At 45.5% G+C, this 6,000-nt stretch overlaps 1 protein-coding gene across 1 annotated transcript in view; it reads right to left on the bottom strand.

Annotated features, from left to right (window-relative positions):
• IL15 (interleukin 15) overlaps positions 1-5,400 on the bottom strand; it is a 28,612-nt gene extending 23,212 nt beyond the window's left edge. The window contains exons 1-2 of the mRNA XM_053403303.1: positions 5,286-5,400; positions 1,326-1,451 (exon numbers count right to left, since the gene is read on the bottom strand). The gene's annotated coding sequence lies outside the window, so the exon portion shown is untranslated. The remainder of the gene's footprint in view (positions 1-1,325; positions 1,452-5,285) is intronic.
• Between the last annotated feature and the right edge of the window lie 600 nt (positions 5,401-6,000).

The following is a 6,000-nucleotide window of genomic DNA, read 5'->3' on the forward strand; positions in this document are numbered from 1 at the left end:
AGCATTTCTTACGCTGCCAATGTCCAATAGATTAAAGCTCCCACACAAGGAACTGATTTATCTTTCTGGTTCTTTTCGCTTAAGGATCATTAATCACTACTAGGAGTCCCCAATTTAAAAGAAAGCAAATTAAATCTAAGCTTATCAATAAAATAAAGGTAATTCTTCTTTAAAACATCTGCCAGTTAATATTCTATGGTTGTCATATTTTGTTTATATTTATATTTTCTACTTACAAGAAAACAGGTGGTTATTAATACCTTGACTGTGATAGGAACATGAGAAGAAAACAAAAGACATTTCATTTTGTTTCATACACCAGGCATTAGCAAGATATTTCATTTTTCTACATACATCAGACTTTAACTTTGGCCTCAGATATTAGCTAGAAGCAAGCAAAGCATAATTTTTGTCTGCCCAGAAACTTTTTAACCCAGCTCAAATGGGTTTCTGTTACTTCTGTAACCTTTCTGTTACTTCTTAATGCTCCTTACTAATCACCCATAAACACTACACTGCAATGGTCAGAAAAAGCTACCAAGAGGCTACTAGCACCCAACTCCCATATCTTGTGACTTTGTCCTTTTTACTTCCCTAAAAAATTGTACTGACCTAGTTAAAAGCAGTTATGAAGCTAGAACCCTCCCAAACTTTCCCAGACATTCCATCACTCCCACCATGAGCAGAAAAGTAGAAAACAGCATGTTGCCATCATATGGCCATAGGGATTTCTTACGCTAAATGTTGATAGCCTACTACCAATCTGTCTTGAATTAGTGCCTTACTCATCTCCCCATATCCACAGTGCTGGATGTCGGCATACAAGGGTAGTGATGAAGTGAGAAACCGACTCTCCTCTTGCTTGCTTGCAGGAACAGATTTTACAGTCAGTGACTGTGCACCTGTTCATTGCCATGGACCTAGAAGCGGCCCGAAAGCCATGCTCTGCGGACATGCGGGAGGGGTGGGCAGGAACACAACCCCCATGCAAACAGCAAGTCCACCTGTATTGCAGTAATGTGGTAAGTGGTCATCTAACTCTTCTTTAACTGTTTTAAACTATTTCATCTCAACTTCGGTGAGTTTCCTTGAGAGGATTCTCTACTGATGAGGCCATGGTATACACAAAAAAGAGTATACTTAGTTTTCCTATACCTGCTGGTCAAGGCCGGATGGCTGGGGAAACCTTTGAGATCTGCTTATCCTAAATGGCTAGGTTTCAGGGTGGTGGAAATCAAATTCTGCTGTGGGCAGAACTTGGAAGCAGACTGGGGATAGGGTGGCAATGTCTACAATCAAAGCGGATAGGGGCGGACTGGACTTACCCTTGTGGATTTGTATAGGCTCTCTCAGTTCCAGGCCTCTCCTGTCTTTTTTCACACAACTCTTCTTTTCTGCAGAAGTTGTGCCTTCATCCTGCAGGCTCTCTCAGTTCCAGGGCTCTCCTCTGTCTGTTAATGTAACAACAATAATAAACACTGACCGCAGGAATTGGAAATTCCTAGAATGCCTTGAATGGAAACCTGTGCCCTACTTTCTGTTTTGTGAGACTGTCTGAACACTATGGATCATCTCTACTCTGACACCACATAGGAATAACAGCTGAGAAACTATGTTGGGAGAGGTAAAAGAATTCTAACTTTCACCTCTAACCTCCCTAACACAACACCACCTACTGGTGCTTATACAACTAAGACCATGCTAACCAGTTGTCATAACATTTTAAATTAAATTCTGTACTGGCTATTAACATTGCTAGACTGTGTGTGTGTGTGTGTGTGTGTGTGTGTGTGTGTAAACTGCCTTGAGATGTTTTAATAAAATGCAGTATATAAATATTTTGAATAAATAAAAACACCAGTGAAGTGGTTTGAAACTAGTGTTACCCATCATCAACATATTAAGTAAAAATTCAATTTAAGGCACCCAGAGTTTTGAGTCAAGTTTTCTTTAAAAAAATGGTGAAGAGCAGCAGAAATATTTGGGAGCTAGTCATTTGCCAGCAGGAGATGTACTATATAATTAAACTGTCATCCTTGTTGATAGCTTATTACCAGCAGGTAATAAGATATGTGTGTCATTACAAGTCATTGTACTGTATTTTATGCTGCAAGAGATTAGGGTACGTTTCCAGTGACAGAACAGAGTGAATGCTTAGAGATTGTTGCCATTATGGACATTATAAATCACAATCTACAATTTAATAGTTTAACAATTATCTACAGTGTCAAAGCTGGAAAATTACTAGCAATGAATGGCTGCTTACCCCACTGGTAAAAAGTGAACGTTAACAAGCTGTAGTGAAAGAAATCCCTGAGGAATGGTAGAAGTGGTTTATACTATTCTGCTTTAATTCTGTACGTATAGCCACATATGCAGATGAAAATAAACTACTGGTTGTATTACAAGTACAGTTGTAAGACATTAAAGGGGAATTGACTAGAACCAATCTGTTTCTCGATAAAGAGGTGTTCACACCACAACTACATGCATAAAAGGGTATCGTCTTTACTCTCAGTCTAGGGTGAGATTCAACTAAACTTTACATAGGGTAAACCTATTAAAAATAATGGACGTATGTTCAGTTCAAGTTCATCCAAATGCACTTCTTTTTGCATAATTATTTATGCCTGCCCCACAGCTATTAAACACAAAAGAGTGCTGCTCTCCCCTAATGCCAACGCTAAATCATGTGAAGAACTCAAGGTAAGAGTTAAAAGGAAAGAATGCATTAATTTGGGAAACTTGGAAATTTGTTTTTAAATAAATAAAATGAGCAGGGGTAGCCCATCCCATTTCACTGCCTGAAATGAAATGAGAAGTTGTCCCCACTCCACCGAAGCCTCACTTACAGGCTGTTGCAGCAGCTTCTGATAAGATCTCATAGAACTCTCATGAGATTCTGCAAGTTCTCACCAGAAACTGCCATCACGCAACCCTGGCAGCAGCCCATAGGAGTTTCATCCCGTGAGATTCTGTCACCTGAAGCAGTTGCTTCAGTCTGCCTCACGTGTGAGCCGGCCCTTAACATGAGCACCAGCAATTGTACAAACCTAATTATTAAAGTGGGCAATGTCCCACCTGTCCTAATGGACCAGCCTCCACCGAACAAGCTTATCTGGAAGCATCCATGTTGAGTTCCCTCATGCAGCTGCTAAAAATTTACATTGGCTAATGGTCAAAATAGATTGCTGTGGTTACACAAAGACAGGAAGAGGTAAACAACAGTAATGCTTTACCATCTGTTAAGATGGGTGGGGTTACTCTAGGAGTGTACTCTATCTTCATGGTGTACTCTAGGAGTTTGTTCCTACAACATTTGGTTCTGTGTACACACCAAGCCTTTCTGAGCCATACATATATCAACACTTACATGGAGAAACATATCATGACATAAAAAAGTTAATGTATGTATGTTGGGAGGGGGGACCTGTGGTCCTCCAAAAGTGCTAGAAATACAACTCCAATCTCTGCTGACCATTAGCTATGCTGGCTGAGGGCTGGTGGGGGTTGTAGTTCAATAACATCTAACCACCTCATATGTAAATCAGTTGATCATGATCATAACTTCTATAACGGGAGCAGCAGTCCCCCCCCCATTGGCTGCTATCAAGAATATGCTGATGGAAACAGGCACCTGCTGATATTACAGATAAGTAGGCCTTGTTGCATGTGAAATTGTCTACTGCATTTATATACCATTTCAAGGTGGATTACAACTTAAAATACCAGCAATGAAAACACACAATGATGTAGTAGTAAATTTAGAAGTGCTTGAGTTCAGCACAACAGTCCACTTAGCCATACCCCTATGGCCACACCCAAACTAAGACTATGCAAGAAAAAATGGACTTTCAAATGTTTTACGTTACATAAATTCATTGGGCCCTGTCACAACCCCAGTATATCCAGAGTGCAAGTGATTGAGTGAGAAGGAGAGGTGGCTGCCCCTTCTGTGGCCAGCACTCTGCTACAGTGCACTGCCCACAAAGAGCAAACAGACAAGCTTAACAGCTAGCACACAGGCCCAGGTAGGGTGGACAAGAGAGCCACCGCCTTCTCCTGCTTATACACTACCCACCCACTCCCCTTGCCCCTGCAAAGCGGCAAAGCTCAGAAGAGGATGCACTTCTAGCAGAGGTGTACCGAGGAGTTGGCGAAACTGCTTTCCCACCACCACCAAAAATCAACTATCAGACTATGGAATGTATGGTATTTATCATGCTGCCACTGTTGTGGCGACATCAAACTGCACAAAGGCGTGTGAATTTTTCTGCCCTTCCTTCTCGCCTTGCCCTCACTCCAGACGCTTTTGAGTATTTGGGTCATGTAAAATGTAATATCTAATGTGGCTATTGCAATAAAGTGATTGGGGGGGGGCAACAATGCAGCTCTTTGCCAAGAGTGCAAGGGACCCTAGGTACACCTCTGACTACTAGAGGCGGAGAAGTCACTGGCCAATGGGATGGGAAGACAGGCTGCTATTTACCTTTTGCCTTTGACTGCCTTTCCTCACCACCAGTTCCAGCTGTTTCATGCTAAACTTAGCCGGCATTACCATTAGGCACTGCCGCCCCCCACCATTATATTACCTTCAGTGCTGACTGACTGTTTTAAAGTACAGAGAAAAACGGGCGGGAGAAAGAATGGAACATGGTCCAGGAAGAATGGGGCGGAAGGGAATGTGCTGGAAGAGGGCATGCATGGCTGGCTGGCTGGCACACACCCATAGTTACCGTATTTGTAACTTTCGCTTGTAAATATGAAAGGCAGAATATTCGTGGGGTTAAATAGCCTTACAGGAAAGGGGGAAAGTTATGGGGAGTCTAACTTAAACAAACCCAGCTTCAGAAGCCTATTGCGGAGTTAATAAATGCAAGAGACGAAAGGCAGAACCATCTTTCGCTGCGCGTCAGGGGCGAGTGAGAGACGAGGCAGCGAGACCAGCAGGGAGGTCCGAGGAAGACGTCGTCCCTCCAAGCGCGAGAATATGAAAAAGGCGCCTGGGCTGCTGAGCAGAGACGTTCCTGGGTTCATGTGTGTTCATTTCCGCCTCAGGTGACAGTCGCCCTCCTCTCCGCCGCCCGTTTTTTACTTTCGCTCGCGTCAAAATAAAGGCACGCCACCGGGGTCAAGCAGGGCATTCGCGGCTAGTGACCCGTCAGAGCGACGCGGCTCTGTCCGTTTCCTCCCCGCCCTGCGGAGCAGCTGGGTCTGGAAAGCCGAGGAAACTCCGGCGGGGCAAATGGCAGGAGGCAGGGGAGGAGGGGGAGCGAAGCGGGTACCTGAGAACACCTGGCGCGCCCAAGGGTCCCGGCCTCTGGAAGTCCCACGAAGCGCGTGTCCCCGAGGCGCGCGGACCGTTCAGCGCTGCATATAAAGGGGAAGGAAAGGGAGGGCAGGGCAGGACCGGGCGACAGTCCCTCCTTCCCTCCGCAGCGGATCTCAGCGGCTCCCTCTCCACACGCCAGGCGAGTCCCCGCAAGGGGAGGGGAAAAGTTTATGTCTCCGGAGAGCCAAGGGGGCCGTTCTGTGGAGAGGCAGGGGCGGAGAAGCCCTCGCGTCACGCCGGAGTCCCCGAGCGCGCAATATTTGGCGGGGTCCTGGAGCGCGGCTGAGGAGAAGCCGCTCTCTCCTGCCGTCTCTCACACACAAATAAACACACGCACAGACGGGCGCTCTGGCGCTGTGCTGAAACGAGCGGGCTTATCGCCTTTCTGGTGACACGACGACACTACCCACGTTGCGTGAGAGAAGGGCGCGGGCGGAGCTACTCTTGACGCCACAATAAGTCTAAAGTGCCCACAAGACTTTTTCTTTCCCGCCCTCGTGTCCCTACAGGAAAAAGAGGGTTCTTGTGACACAGCTAACCCGCCGTGATTTGCCTCCTGCTTCGCTCATAGACGCACCTATAGCACTTTAAAAAGTGATGCTGCCACAGTCTTCAAGGCAAGTGTAGTAAACGTGGTGCCCGTGAGATGTACTGGCCTCCCATCAGCC

This window comes from Podarcis raffonei, chromosome 9 (assembly GCF_027172205.1).
Source record: "Podarcis raffonei isolate rPodRaf1 chromosome 9, rPodRaf1.pri, whole genome shotgun sequence".
NCBI classification, from domain to species: domain Eukaryota; kingdom Metazoa; phylum Chordata; class Lepidosauria; order Squamata; family Lacertidae; genus Podarcis; species Podarcis raffonei.